The sequence below is a fragment of the Suncus etruscus genome, chromosome 13 (genome assembly GCF_024139225.1).
Source record: "Suncus etruscus isolate mSunEtr1 chromosome 13, mSunEtr1.pri.cur, whole genome shotgun sequence".
Classification (NCBI taxonomy): Eukaryota; Metazoa; Chordata; class Mammalia; order Eulipotyphla; family Soricidae; genus Suncus; species Suncus etruscus.
This window is the reverse complement of record NC_064860.1, coordinates 14,865,086-14,879,806: the sequence shown is the minus strand read 5'-3', so window position 1 is coordinate 14,879,806 and position 14,721 is coordinate 14,865,086. Positions and strand designations below refer to the sequence as shown.

General features: G+C 38.2%; 1 protein-coding gene across 1 annotated transcript in view; it reads left to right on the top strand.

Moving 5' to 3' along the window:
* The window catches only part of RAPGEF5 (Rap guanine nucleotide exchange factor 5), a 264,811-nt gene that overhangs the window by 84,006 nt on the left and 166,084 nt on the right, over positions 1-14,721 (top strand). The gene's annotated exons all lie outside the window — the stretch shown is intronic.

Sequence of the window (14,721 nt, the reverse complement as noted above, 5' to 3'; positions counted from 1 at the left end):
GGAAGTGCTCAGAGTTGAGTATAGAAGTAGAGCTATCCAATGGTGATTCTTTTGCATTCAACATGTTTTTTTTAAATATTAAAATATGAGTTTCTGCCCTTCCCTTTTCCTGTCATTCTACCTTTACCTGACTTGGGAATGGAGAAATGGTGTATAGTTAATCTCCTTTTCTTAGTGTACCATAGACCTGAGCAGGCATGCTTATTCAGAAGATAAAAGTAATGTACTCCCCCCAAAAATGACTAATCTTCTGTCTAACTGCTACCGAATTGTAAATATCTTGCTACCTTATATTTCTTATCTGTAGGGAACATAAAATTCCTGCCTGGAATCTGTAGTCTGGCTCTCATCCTTCCCAGAATTTCAGAACTGCTTGCAAGATCTGGAGAAGAGCCAGGTAGACTGGGCTTGATAAAAAGTGTCAGATGAGTCCTTAGCAGACTGATTGAATTTCAAGGATCATTAATAAAGCTCAGGCAAAAATCACAGCACGTTCCTAGTCTATATTCTTTGTTGTTTATAACAAATCCTGGGGTTGGTGAAGACTTTCCCCTGTTGTGCTATGGTTAACTGGGTTCTAGAGGGCTATGGGCAATGGATTATATATCTCAAGGATCATTTGGGAATCTGGTTAAAGTTCTTTTCATCTCGCTTTGCTAGGATCTCACTGACACAATTTCCAAACTCAGATATCTCAATAGCTAAATTGTATGTCTCTCTTCTTTACAACCCTAAAATGCTGATGTATACTGTTTATTGCATCTCAAAATACTTTTCTTCATATAGGAATAGATTCTGAAATAGCAGAGGACACAGATGTATATACAATTCTTTACAACTAGAGACTGAGGTATTGTTTTCACTTTCAAAGAAACAATCTGAATTTACCAGATTATGTGATTATCTAATCCCATAAACTCCAGCCTTGAGAACTAAGTACAATCAATGCTGTTTTACCTACTGAAGCAAGCCCAGATGAGGTTGGGGAAGTATTTAAAAGCATCTGTTCAGAAAGGCATGAATGTCTAGGACTCAATAACAAATAAAAAATCTTGGGGATGGATAAATGCTTGCCTTGCATGCAGCTAACCTGGATTCAATTCCTGGCACCTGTTATGGCCCCCAAACCTGATAGGAGTGATTACTGAGTGCTCCACTAAGAGTAAGCCCTAAATACCATACATTGGATATGGTCTAAAGACCAAAAGAAAGAATAAACTCCCTTGTGAATAAGGTGAAAAGTATATGCATACATATGTATGTAGGCACATTATATAAATTATGTGTATATTTAAGTACCCATTCCAAAGGCAAAGAAAAAATGGTATGCAATATACATAGAAACATAATACTTTTAATTGACAGGAAATATATATATATATATATACCATTCAGTTTCTAATGTATATAATTAATCTTTGGCTTATGAAGAGTGTTGTCTGAGGAAAGTTAAGGAACTCTATAATAATACTCAATGAACACTTCATATTGATCTGCTTTGTGCATTTATTTTAAAATATAATCTCTATATTTGACCTAAGAGTCAAATAACAATGGATACAAGACTTGATATCATACCCAAACCCATACATAATACATAGGTAGAACATTTCATGACCTTGAAGTTGGAGGTATTGTCAGTGATCCAAGCAAACAAAAGCAAAAATAAATGGGACAGTATCAAACTAAGAAATTCTGTACTGCAAAGGAAACTGACCAGAGTAAAATGATACCCCACAGACTGGGAAAGAATATTTTCCCACCACTCTACTCATCTGATAAAGGGTTTACACCCAAGATCATAAAGCACTGGTAGAACTTTACAAGACTAAAACAACCAACTTTATCAAAAATGGAGGGATGAGAGGAACAAACACTCTCTCAAAGAAAATATGCCGATGCTCAAAGGGTATATGATAAAAAAAATGCTCTGTATTATTTATAATCAGAGAAAATAATTAAAACAAAGCTGAGATATCATTTCACACTAGTGATACTGGCAGACATTACAAAGAACAGAAACAACTAGTGTTTGGTGTGGGTGTGGAGGGAAGAAACTCTTATTTACTGTTGGAAATGTCTACTGAAAAACAATATGGACACTTTTCAAAAACTATGAATTGAGCTTTCATATGACCCAGAAGTTCTACTTCTTGGAATCTATCCCAAGAGCCCTAAAACTCTATTCAGAAAAAGCATTTGCTTTCCAATGTTCATTGCACTATTCACAATAGCCCAAATCTGGGAAAAACCCAAGTAACTAAGAACAGATGACTGGATAACTCTGCAGCATAAACACAATATAAGACATATACATAATCATGTATCTTACTGCTACGTGGATGGATCTGAAGCGTGTCATCATTTTGAGTGAATCTAGTCAGGAAGAACAGGTACAGAATGGTTTCTCTGAGGAATAATAAATGCCCAAAGGCAGCCGACACTGAGAACTAGTTTTCAGTAGAAACTCCAACCAAGGGACACATGGCAGGGGAGGCTGTGATGCAGGTGAGAAGTGAACACTTTTGTAGATAGAGTGTTTTCATTTTGAATTGAACTGAATTTTGGCATTCTGCTGGAATGTTTTTTGTACAAAACTCTTCCCATTGCTGTTTTGTAAACCACAGTGTCAGATACACAGATGAATAAATAGAACAGAGCCTCTTTGAGCTACTTAGTGCAATGTAATTTTACATATTCAAGTCAATGCTAGTCCTTTGTATGTTCTGCCCACACATGTGGAAGGCCTGCAGATACATAAAAAGTAAAAACCCAGGAGTTTATTTGATGATAGAATAATGTAGCTTGAAAATTAGTTCTGACTTTAAAATTAAAATATGATAAAATGTTATGTGAATGTTAAATAGAAATAGTGTGAATTCTGTCCCTATATTGGTTAGTGTCAAAGTGATGGAAAACCTGTTAATGAATTGTCATTGCTGTGTATGAAGCCTTATTTCTCTTTCCTTTTTCTATTCCTTCCCAGCAATACCCATATTTGTAGTGTTAAGTATGACATACAGACTGCACATATGAAAGGCATATGCTATAATGCTGAGCCACATCCCTGGTCCAGTTTACTTTTTGTTTTACTGAAACTTGGATTTTGGGAGAGGGACATACCTGAAAGTACTCTGAGCTCAGGAATCACTCTTGGTTGTTCTTGGATAACCATATGAGGTGCTGGGCATCAAACCTAGGTTGGCTGCATGAAAGGCAAGAGCCCTGCATTCTGTACTATCTTTCCAGCCCATGCTTGGATTTTTTTCAACTTAAATGTTTTTAAAAGAAGAATTTCATAGGTATCACTATGTACCTTGAATATTACTATGAAAGATTTGTAACTCACTTTGGTCACAATAAAAATTAAAAAAAATAAGAAAAGTGCCCATAATGAAGCCATTCAGAAATAACTTCTTATGACTTTCATAGGTGTAGTACACATAGAGAGTAAAGCATTTTAGATAGAAATATTAATTCTAAATGATGGCTTAAGTTCAAAAAGCAGTTTCCCATGATATCTCTTCTTAAAACACTCATTTATACTAACCATAAATAGGTCTTAACAAATTGATTTTGATGAAAAATTATCCTTTTTCTCTGAATAATTTAATGAAGTGAAGCATGATGCTATATTAAATAAAATTTTAATTTCTAATTTGTTAGAATTTATTAAATACCAGTAAACATGACTGTATGGGTTACCAATTAGTGAATTTATTCATAATATTTTACAAATATTTTGGATCCATTGTGAATTCTGGTATGTTCTAGTAAAGACTTTATAGAAATTAAATCATGTTTCTGGACTCAAATTTATTAGCAAATTATAACAAAGTCCTGCAAGGTATTGAAGAATTCTCAGGAAGCCCTTTAAAATTGATATTATTATTCTGTGTGCTGAGAAAATTCCCCCACCTATGAATATATGGCACTTCGTGACAGAAGATATTTTGTAGATAGAATTGAAACTGTAAGTTTATATTGTCTGTACAGAACCAATCTAATCTCATGAGCCCTTAAATGAAAAGAACTTGTTATGGCATGAGTCATAGAGAAGTCACAGAAAAACAAGGTATGGAAAATATACCAATTGTGGCACTGATGGCTCTGAGAAAGAGGTGCCCACATGCAAGGACTAGAAATAGGCTTCCCAGAGCTAAGGGCAGGTCCTTGGTGACAACCAACATGAAAACAAACATCTTCCTACAGACACAGAACTTGCCCCCAACTTGGTTGAACTTGGAAGCATGTCCCCATCTCTACCCCCAAGCCTACCAATACAGGATACAGCCCTGCTCATACTTTGTATTTTTTTTTGTGGGTTTTTTTTTTTTTTGGGTCACACCCAGCAGTGCTCAGGGGTTATTCCTGGCTCCATACTCAGAAATTGCTCCTGGCAGGCACCGGGGACCATATGGGACTCCGGGATTCGAACTGATGACCTTTTGCATGAAAGGCAAGCGCTTTACCTCCATGCTATCTCTCTGGCCCCATACTTTGTATTTTTTAATTACTTTATTTAAACAACATGGTTATGAAATTGTTCATGATTCAGTTTCAGACCTACAATGTACACCACCCTTCACCCGTGCACATTTCCTGCCACCAATGTCCCATTTCTCTCTGACCCATCCCTTTGTCTGCTCTAAGGTAGATATTATACTTTGCTTTCTCTTTCTCTCTCTCTCTCTTTGCCTTTTAGACACTGTGGTTTGCACTATTGATAATGAGCAAATATTATACGTATCACTTTATCTCCTTTCAGTGCCCAGTTCTTGTCCAAAGTGATCAGTTCCAACTTTCATTGTCATAGTGTTCCCTTCTTTACCGTAACTGCATTGATTCACTCTTTGTGGCAAGGTTCCAACCATGGACTGATCCTCCTAGTCCTTATCTCTATTGTCTCTGGATATTATTGCCATGCTATCTTTTATTTTTTTTATATTCCCACAAATAAATGAGATTATTTTATCTCTATCCCTCTCCCTCTGGCTCATTTCACTCAGCATAATACTCTCTATATCCATCCATACCATACCTTGGTTTTTGACCATGTAAATCTTTAAGCAGACAACCTTAGTAAGACAGGCTTATTAAGACAGATGCCTAGACATCTGATCAGGAGAAATGTGAGTTGGTAAATAGCTGCCATTTTAAGCCACTAAATAGGGTGGTAATTTGCTATGGCAGAAATGCATACCCATTTCCTGTTAAATACACACCTTGATTCACGAAATAGTTATTTATCAAATGTCAAAAGCTGCCAGTCCACAGCTAAATAGACTGGTGTCTCTGACACTTCAAAGTGAATTTCTAAAGTGTTCTTGTCCTCCATATATTTATGAAAGTTCAGAATTCTGTGGAATCCTGTGAAATCCTGTGGAATCTGTGAAAGCTCAGAATCCTATTTTTTGAAATACATTCTGAAAATACAAGCATTTGAAAATGCTCTTTATAACTTGTCATTGAAACTTCCTGATTCAATTTATCTTGCATTGGAGAGCCACAATAAGTAGAGTTAGTTAAGAAGTTTATAATTTGGGGCCGGGAAGGTGGCGCTAGAGGTAAGGTGTCTGCCTTACAAGCGCTAGCCAAGGAACGGACCGCAGTTCGATCCCCCGGCGTCCCATATGGTCCCCCCAAGCCAGGGGCGATTTCTGAGCACATAGCCAGGAGTAACCCCTGAGCGTCAAACGGGTGTGGCCCAAAAACCAAAAAAAAAAAAAAAAAAAAAAGAAGTTTATAATTTAGGTGGGTTACGAAAGGGGATGAAGAAGGGGCTTAAGCTTATGAATTATAAGATAATAACTTGGTAATTAATTTTCTTACAGTTTACATTTATCTATGTTATTGTTTGTTAATATGAGGACATTGATAACTAATGTTCAAATAACATTTTGCATGAGCTTTTACGACTTCTCTGTAAGGCACTAGTCTAGTGCTTTGATGATATGAACTTTGTTGATATGTCCTGAGATAGCCAGCCATGGCTTTGGCTCACCAACTGGAATTCTAGAACTACCTTCAAGGTTGGCATAAAACAAAATAGTTTCTATTCTGGTGTTATGCTTGTAGATTCCGAGCTCTGGATTTTCTTTCTTTTAGGATGTTCTCTCGTGTTCAGTTTTTATAGACTTTACAGTTGGAAAGGATCATAATTGATCTGGATTCATCCAAGTGTTCCTAATATAATGTGCGTTTTTTTGTTGTTGGTTATATGATGTTTTTAAGGAATCTTACTTACCGCAAAAAAATCTTCCTTACCCTAAAATATCTGGGACCTGACGGGTACTGTCATTATACTATTACTATAATTAGAACATTACCTCTAGAAAGCATAAGGATATAAAAAACAATATTTTGGGGCAGGAGAGATAGCGCAGTGGTAGGATATTTTCCTTGCACACAGCCACCCCAGGATAGACCTGGGTTCAATTCCCAGCATCCCATATGGTACCTTGAGACTGCCAGGAGTGATTTCTGAGCACAGAGCCAGGAGTAACCCCTAGTGCTGCTGGGCGTGGCCCAAAAACAAACAAACAAAAAAAACCAATATTTTGCCATATAAAGAATGACTTCTGAATTGAATAAAAGGCATTCTATAATATGTATTAGTTTGCAAATGATATTGTCCTTAAAATTAACTTGAGGGGCTGGAGAGATAGCATGGAAGCCAGGCGTTTGCCTTTCATGCAGAAGGACAGTGGTTTTAAATCCTGGCATCCCACATGTGCCTGCCAGGGGTGATTTCTGAGTGTAAAGCCAGGAGTGCCCCCTGAGTGCTCCCGGGTGTGACCCAAAAACAAAAACAACAACAAAAAATACCAAAAAAAAAACCTAACTTGGTTAATTGAACTATATTCAACCAAATCCATTAAAGATTATTTTAATGTGGCATAGTCTGAACATACCCTGGGTTTACTAGAAAATGAAAAAAAGCTTTAGACATAAAAAATAGATGTTCAGTGAAAAACTAAACTAAACTAGACATTTAGCTACCTGGAGACTGTCTTCAGGTTGTCTGTGGATCTTGTCTGCTCTTGAGCCTAAACATGCAAGTGATATCCTTTTGGAAAGGAGACATTCATGAAATGATGAAGTGCTTATGATTTGTTTTTGAATTCTTCACACTTATTAATTCCTTAGTACTCCAAACTAAATATAATCCAAATGCTGATCTTTGTAGAACTCCTCATTTTTGATAATAGTCCTAGAAACATTGTTTTTCATTCTAGATCATCTTATTTATATTGTTAACTCATACCATATTCATGGACATAACTAAACAATCAGATTAGTTGATGTCAAAGTAAATGTATGTACATGTAGCAGATTTAAATAAAAGACAAAAGAACTAAGTGTAGTGTTTTATTCTAGTTCATTTTGCCCATTTCATACCACTTATATACATATTTATTTAGTCTTTGGTCAGCTATTGTCTAACTGACACTTAAAGTAATAAGCAGATTCATATGGGGGGCAGAGCAATAACACAGAAGATAAAAACCTTCTAGCCTTGCACACAGAGGACCCAGTCTCAATCCCTGGAATCCCATATGGTCCCAGAACCTGCCAGGAGTAATCCCTGAGCACAGCTGAGTATGCCCCCCCCCCAAATAAATAAATAAATAAATAAATAACAAATCATTTCTCTAACTGCACTAACCACTCTTTCTGGTAAGCTTCATATTGTGAACCGGTCCTTCCAGCCCTCATCTCTATTGTCTCTAGGTATTATTACAATTATGTCTTTTATTTTTCTTAAATTCCATAGATAAGTGAGACTATTCTGTGCCAACCTTTCTCCCTCTGATTTATTTCACTCAGCATAGTTTCCATGTCATCCATGTATAGGAAAATTTCATGATTTCATCTTTCCTGATGTCTGCATAATATTCTATTGTGTATATGTACCATAGTTCCTTTAGCCATTCATTTGTTGAAGGGCATCTTGGTTGTTTCCAGATTCTGGCTATTGTAAATAGTACTACAATGAATATATCATGACAATGCTAATGAGTGAGAGAAGTAGAATGCCTGTCTCAGATACAAGCATAGGGTGAAGGAGGAGGGAGATGGGGGCATAGGTGGTGGGAATGCTGCACTGGTGAAGGAGAGGTGTTCTTTTTATGACTGACCCAACAACAAATGTGTTTGTTATCATGATACTTAAATAAAAATATTATTAAAAAAATTTTAGGGGCTGGAGAGATAGCACAGCAGCATTTGCCTTGCAAGCAACCAATCCAGGACCTAAGGTGGTTGGTTTGAATCCCGGCGTCCCATATGGTCCCCCGTGCCTGCCAGGAGCTATTTCTGAGCAGATAGCCAGGAGTAACCCCTGAGCACCTCCGAGTGTGGCCACCCCCCCAAAAAAAAAACAAAAAAAATGAAAACAATTTTTTTAATCATTTATGTGTAGGGCTTAAAGCAAATAGTACAGCAGAAAGGGCACTTTCCTTGCATGCAGCCAACCTGGCTTTTGGGTTAACTAAGACCTTTGCCTTTCCTGAGCTGTTTTCCAAAAATGGCCCTTTCTAACTTCCAACATTTTACTAATTTTCCAGGAAAGGGTTTGATCAACATCCTGGAGGCCCTGAGCACAGAACCAGGAGTAATCCCTGAACATGGCTAGGTGTGGGCTAAAAATAAAATAAATAAGTAATGTGCGACTTTAAAAAATCTCTACTTGCCTTAATGTAGATGAGATAGCCAAAACATATTTTCTCATCTAAGCATGCCTAACAAATCCATCTTTGACTTGACGATGGCACTTAGTGAAAAAAATAACTACCAGGTGAAGAGCATTTATGTCTAGATAAATACAGAAATAATTTTTAATTTTCTAATTATTTGTCAACCAACAATTAGTATAATTGCTTGCCACCCATCTGTGGCAGTATTAATTATGGCAGTATTAGCTCTTTGGAACAAAATAATAAGCCTTGAAATTGAAAAACAGGCCTGTGAGGAACAAAGAAAACTTATTACTTCACCCATGAGTAATTTTTCATACATAGGACAAAGATTTAGCCACACTCAGAGCTCTGTATCTTAAAAATTATATCAATGACATTAAGAAACATTTTTTTCTAGAATTCTTAAATTCCTTACTAGTATAAGATTTTACAGTGGTTTAAGCATGAATATGTGTGCCTGGAGCAATAGCGCAGTGGGTAGGGCATTTGCCTTGCAGTAGGCTGACCTGGGACCGACTCGGGTTTGATCCCCAGCACCCCATATATTTCCCTGAGCCTGCCAGGAGTGATTCCTGAGACAGAGCCAGGACTAACCCCATAGCGCCACCAGGTGTGGCCCAAAAACAAATAAAAAGAATATGTGTGGCCAGAGCAATAGTACAGCAGGTAGGGCACTTGTCTTGCATGCAGCCAACCCAGGTTTGATCCCCAGCATTCCATATGGTCCTCTATGCCCTTTCAGGAGTGATTTCCTGAGCTTAGAGTCAGGCATAAGCCTTAAGTATCCCCAGGTGTGGCCCAAAAACAAACAAAAAGAGTGAATATGTTTGAGGCTGAAGCAGTATTATAGTGGGTAGAGTATTTGTCTAGTATGCGGCCAATCTGGGTTGATCCCCTCTCCCCCATATTGTTCCTTGAGCCTGTCAAGAGAAAGCCCTGAGCCTCCAAAACAAACAAACAAACAAACAAAAAATTCTGGGTATATTAGGGAATAAATAGAGAAGAGTCTTGGATTGGATTGATTTATTCTTAAATCTAGGAAATAGAGAAAATTGATCCTATAGTTAAAAAAACTTTCTATCACAGTATAGAACTTGAAGTGCTGAAACTCTTCCAAAGGAGTTTCTAAGGATGGCTTAGAGACCTTGGCCTTTCCTGACACTCTCTGACTTTGTGTCCAACTTTTTACTATTTTTTCAGAAGCTTTCTCCAAGAAGCCCTCAGATTTCTCATCCTATAGAGAGACCCTTTGACACTGAGACTTTACAATTGACACTTTCTGTTGAGTGTCACTTTCTCTTGAGTCTTGACATAAAACCAAAAAAAAAAAAAAAAGTTTTGTGAACATTTGGATTTCATGCCTGGTTGCACTATGGAAGTACCTGAGAGAAAAGAAGACACAATGCTGAAAATCAGACTGGCTCTGATTTTTATTGAATGTCAAGGTTATTTGTGAACAGTCCTACTGGTGATGGTGGATAGAAACCAAAACATTTCCACTTATTTGAGGGGAGAGGAGGAAAAAAAAAACTGTGATCTTTCTTATCAGTCTTTATTCTCTAGGTGGATATACAAAGAAGCAAATATATATGCTAAGCTGCTAATGTATTATGAATTATCTAACAGTTCATTTTAGAATGAGTGAGCTTTATTTTGAATTCAAGTTTAAACTTCTTCAAATGCTTCCAGGCATTTTCCTTTGTGTCTGTCAAACTGTCATTGCCATAATGGAATCTTCTGTGATTGGGTTTTTGCAGCACTCTATGCCCAGAAACAAAGAAGGCCATGCTCTTCTGCAAATGAAAATTTAAATGAAAGGAGAATTAAGTAAAAAATAAAGATTGGTTATCAGTTGAAATGATGATAAGATTAAGAGAATAACTCTCAGAAATCCAGATAGTACAGTGGGTAAGGTCTTTGCCCTGGCTCTGTCCTCAGGATTCATTCCTGGTAGGACTTCTGGGACCATTTGCCATGGCTGAGATTGATCTCAGGTCAGTTACTTGTCAGGCAAGTCCAGAGCACAGCTAGGTGAAGGATGCCTTCACCCCCAAATAAATTAGGATGACTCTTGGTGAAGCAGAGATATTTTATTGAATGGAGGGATGGTTCTCAACCTGGAATCAGTCAGAAGCCTTGACAACAGTAAAAGCAAAACTTGTCTGAACCTCTTTCCACAGTGATCAATTCTGATGTAGTTGTGCCTGAGGGTTCTTGGGCTCATAAAGCTCCAAGTTGATTCAACTCTGCATCTCCATTTAGGAACTGCTGAAAAATTATTAGAACCCAAGCTAATTAAAGCATTTCTCAGGAGACAAAAAGTAGTGTCTGCACAGCTATTTGATATGAGAAAACAGAAGAGGAAGTAGAGAGAGAGAGAGAGAGAGAGACACTTGGAGTGGAAAATTAATAAAGGTTGTTAATCTGTTATTCACAGCTGAGCATGTAAGAGCTGGGGATGTGGGGAGGTAACTATGACTTAACATGTGAACAAAAGCTAATCCATATAGAATGCATTTAATGGAAAATCATGAGGCACTTTCTCATCCTCTTGGCTCCTGTGTGGTACAAGTCATGATATATTTTACTATGGAAGTACTCCAGTGCTTGGCTGCAAGTGGTTGTTCATATCTTGCTCCCATGTGCTGCAGAATGAGCCTCTTTGACAATGTGGAACTGAAGCATATCCAGTCTCCAGTGCCGCACCTTTCTAGCAGGGAAGCATTAGGTTCATGAAGGTCCAAGGAATGCATCTCTTGTCAGATTAAGATCAATGTCTTTCTTCTCATCTCTGAGGTGTTGGTTATGCACTCACATTAAATGCCATAATTCTAATTTGAGAAGGGAACACTGAAGAGTTTCCAAAGAGAATTTCAGGAAGCTAAAGAAGGGGTGTGCAAGGACTTCTCACATGCATCATTTCCCACCTCACATTTTTTGTCTCTGAAACACTGAGGCCTGCTTGCTCCTGAATCAGGGAGCAGCAGTGTTGATAAGCGTCTATTTTTTCCTAAATGAAGAGTAAGATATTATGTTGTCCACAAATTTTTGTAACACTTTGAAAGAAGAAATTCTGAATCGGGTTATAATAGAGTGGTAATTCTGAGAATCATCCACCTTATGCAAAAATATTTAAGAAGAGTGTTAACTTTTATGTAATGTGGTCTATTGATATTACAGTAATTATTATTGACTCTATACAATATATTTATGACAACTTTGCTCAATCATCACTTCTGGTTTTTTTTTTCCCCCCAGCCTTCTTTTTCCCCATGTAATCTTCAGCTATACCATTTCCTATAAGGAATATTTTCAAAGCTCAGAGGTGGAGAGGGAATGATTGCTATTGGTATTTGTTGGTTTTTCTGGCTTTTGGACCATATCCAGTAGTACTCAGACGTTTTTCCTGGTTCCATGCTCAGAAATCACTCCTGGCAGACTCGGGGGCCATATGGGATGCCCAGGATTGAACCTGGTCGGCTACACACAAGGCAAATGCCCTACCTACTGTGTTATCACTCTGGTCCCAGGAATGATTCTTTTATCATTACTTTCAGATATTCCTGGGATTCTTAGGTATCATAGAATCAGTTCTACCTGAATGGTATTTGGGAAATGCCCAGTCAATTCACGGGGGATGAATCCAGCATTTAAGCACACATACTTTGACCTGCATGTAAATGAATACAGATTAACTCCTTTAATTAAATCTTTAACTTTGGGGCCAGAGAGATAGCATTGAGGTAGTGAGTTTGCCTTGCTTGCAAAAGGATGGTGGTTCGAATCCCGGCATCCCATATGGTCCTATGAGCCTGCTAGGAGTGATTTCTGAGCAGAAAGCCAGGAGAAACCCCTGAGAGCTGCCGGATGTGACCCAAAAACCAAACAAACCAAACCAAACCAAACCAAAACAAAAAAAACCCAAAAACTTTAACCTTGAATTCCCATGTGTCCCCCATTCAAATATCACTAGTGGGCCTAAGAGATCACACAAAGAATAAGGTGCTTTCACTGCAGGCTGACTCTGATTTAATATGGTCTCTCAAACTTTGCTGGGGACAGCCCAGAGGACCCTTAAGTACCTCTAGGTGTTGCCCTGAAGGTTACCCAAGTAATCCCTGGCACCACTGGAGCCAAAAAACTTAGTATGGTTCTGTATTAAACCTCCCTAATGATTGAGTATCGTCAGGAGAGACTCCCTAGAGCCTCCTGAGCACTGCTTTGGAGACCATAAACAAACAAACAAACAAATAATAAAAAATGTTGCTAATGGGCCAGGGAGATAGCTCATTGGACTGGACTTCATGATTTGCATGCAAGGGCTCGAGTTTGATCCCCTCGGTCACTTCTGGAGAGGTCCCAGAGCACTGCTGAGTGTGGTTCCCCAAAACAAAGTCAATAATCAAACGTCATTCATGTACTGTAAATTACAAAACCCAAAACCCTTCCAGACTCTCCACCTCTAAACACCTGAGCACATGCATGTCCAAACACACACACACACACACACACATACATACATACATACACACACACCACCACAACAACAACAAAAAAACCCCCCAGAATTTTACAGACTATCTTGTCAGCATCCATCCCACTTGGCATACAAGACAAAAAAGTCAACTTACTTTTATCTGTCTCTTTATCCTGCTATAAGCTTGTCAAGTTTTGAAGGAACACTGGCCCTATTTATGCAGAGATTCAATTATAACTAGAACACATATTTTAACCTTACAGAACTTCTATATAGACCTTACTTTTTGAGAGATAGATTTACTGTCCCCCTTCTTGGTATCATGCTTGATTAAATAATTTCTTATGTAGTATTCCCAAATGTCATATACATATATATGTATATATACATATACATATATATGTATGTATGTATGTATGTATGTATGTATGTATGTATGTATGTATGTATGTATGTATTGGGGAGAGGTGCCAGGAATCAAACTCAGGACCTCAGGAAACCAGAGAGATACTGCTCCCCCTACCCCAACTTCCTACCTATCTTATCTGGATAGGGAGATCCTTCCACAACTGGGAGGGGTCTGTGGTTGGTATTAAGAGTGGCCTAAGGGGTGGGGTGAGGGGAGAAGCCTCAGGAAGAGAGATACTGCAGAAAGGAGATCGGAGAATGGTTGGATGAAGGAGCAGGAAAAAGGCTGCTTAGTTTAAAGGCCATGCGAGGAATAGGCACATGGCAATTAGGACCTTGTAATAAAGCTGAACGTATCCTAAAACATCATCTGACTGCTGTGGATCATTTCCTTGCTGTTATCCTGAACCCACAGACCCGAGGGCTGAAGGGGCTGCAGGTGCTAGGCCAGGCCGAGAAAGGCCTCACTCTCTACCATGCACCTCTTGGACTTTATAATTAATAATTAATGCAACAGGTACTAATAGTAAGTCACTAGCCTTGTGAGACACCAACACCCTTCAGTCCTTGACACTGTACATAATTCCCTAAGACCACCAGAGTTTGCTCCTAAGCTTTGCAATGAGTAGCCTGACTTCACCACTCAGAAAACACCCAAACTCAGGGCCTCATTATAAGTATATTTTTAAGGTTCTTCTTTATGGCAATGTAGTTTCATTCTGGTAACTTTGAATTTCTTCTCTCTTTTTTGGGGGAGGAAGGGGGCACATCTAGTAATGTTCAGGGCTTAGCTTATTCCCAGTTCTGTGCTCAGGGACCTCTCCTTGTGGACTCAGTGGTCTATATTGGGGGCCAGAGATTAAACTCGAGTCAATTGTGTGCAAGGCAAGTGCCCTACCCACTGTAATATCACTTCAGTCCTCTTAATTTCTTTGTAAAATCAGTATAAATCTTGTTATTTTGACCAAAAATCTCTCTGCAGAGTGGTTTCTCTATTGCTAATTCAAACAAAAAGTGTGACAAAGTTAGCTCTGGTTGCAACCTCTCTTAATTTAGTTGCATATATAAGAACAAAGCATTGCTTTAGATAGCTACATTTTTCTTCCTCTAATTTGATGTTTTTCCCCTCTGATT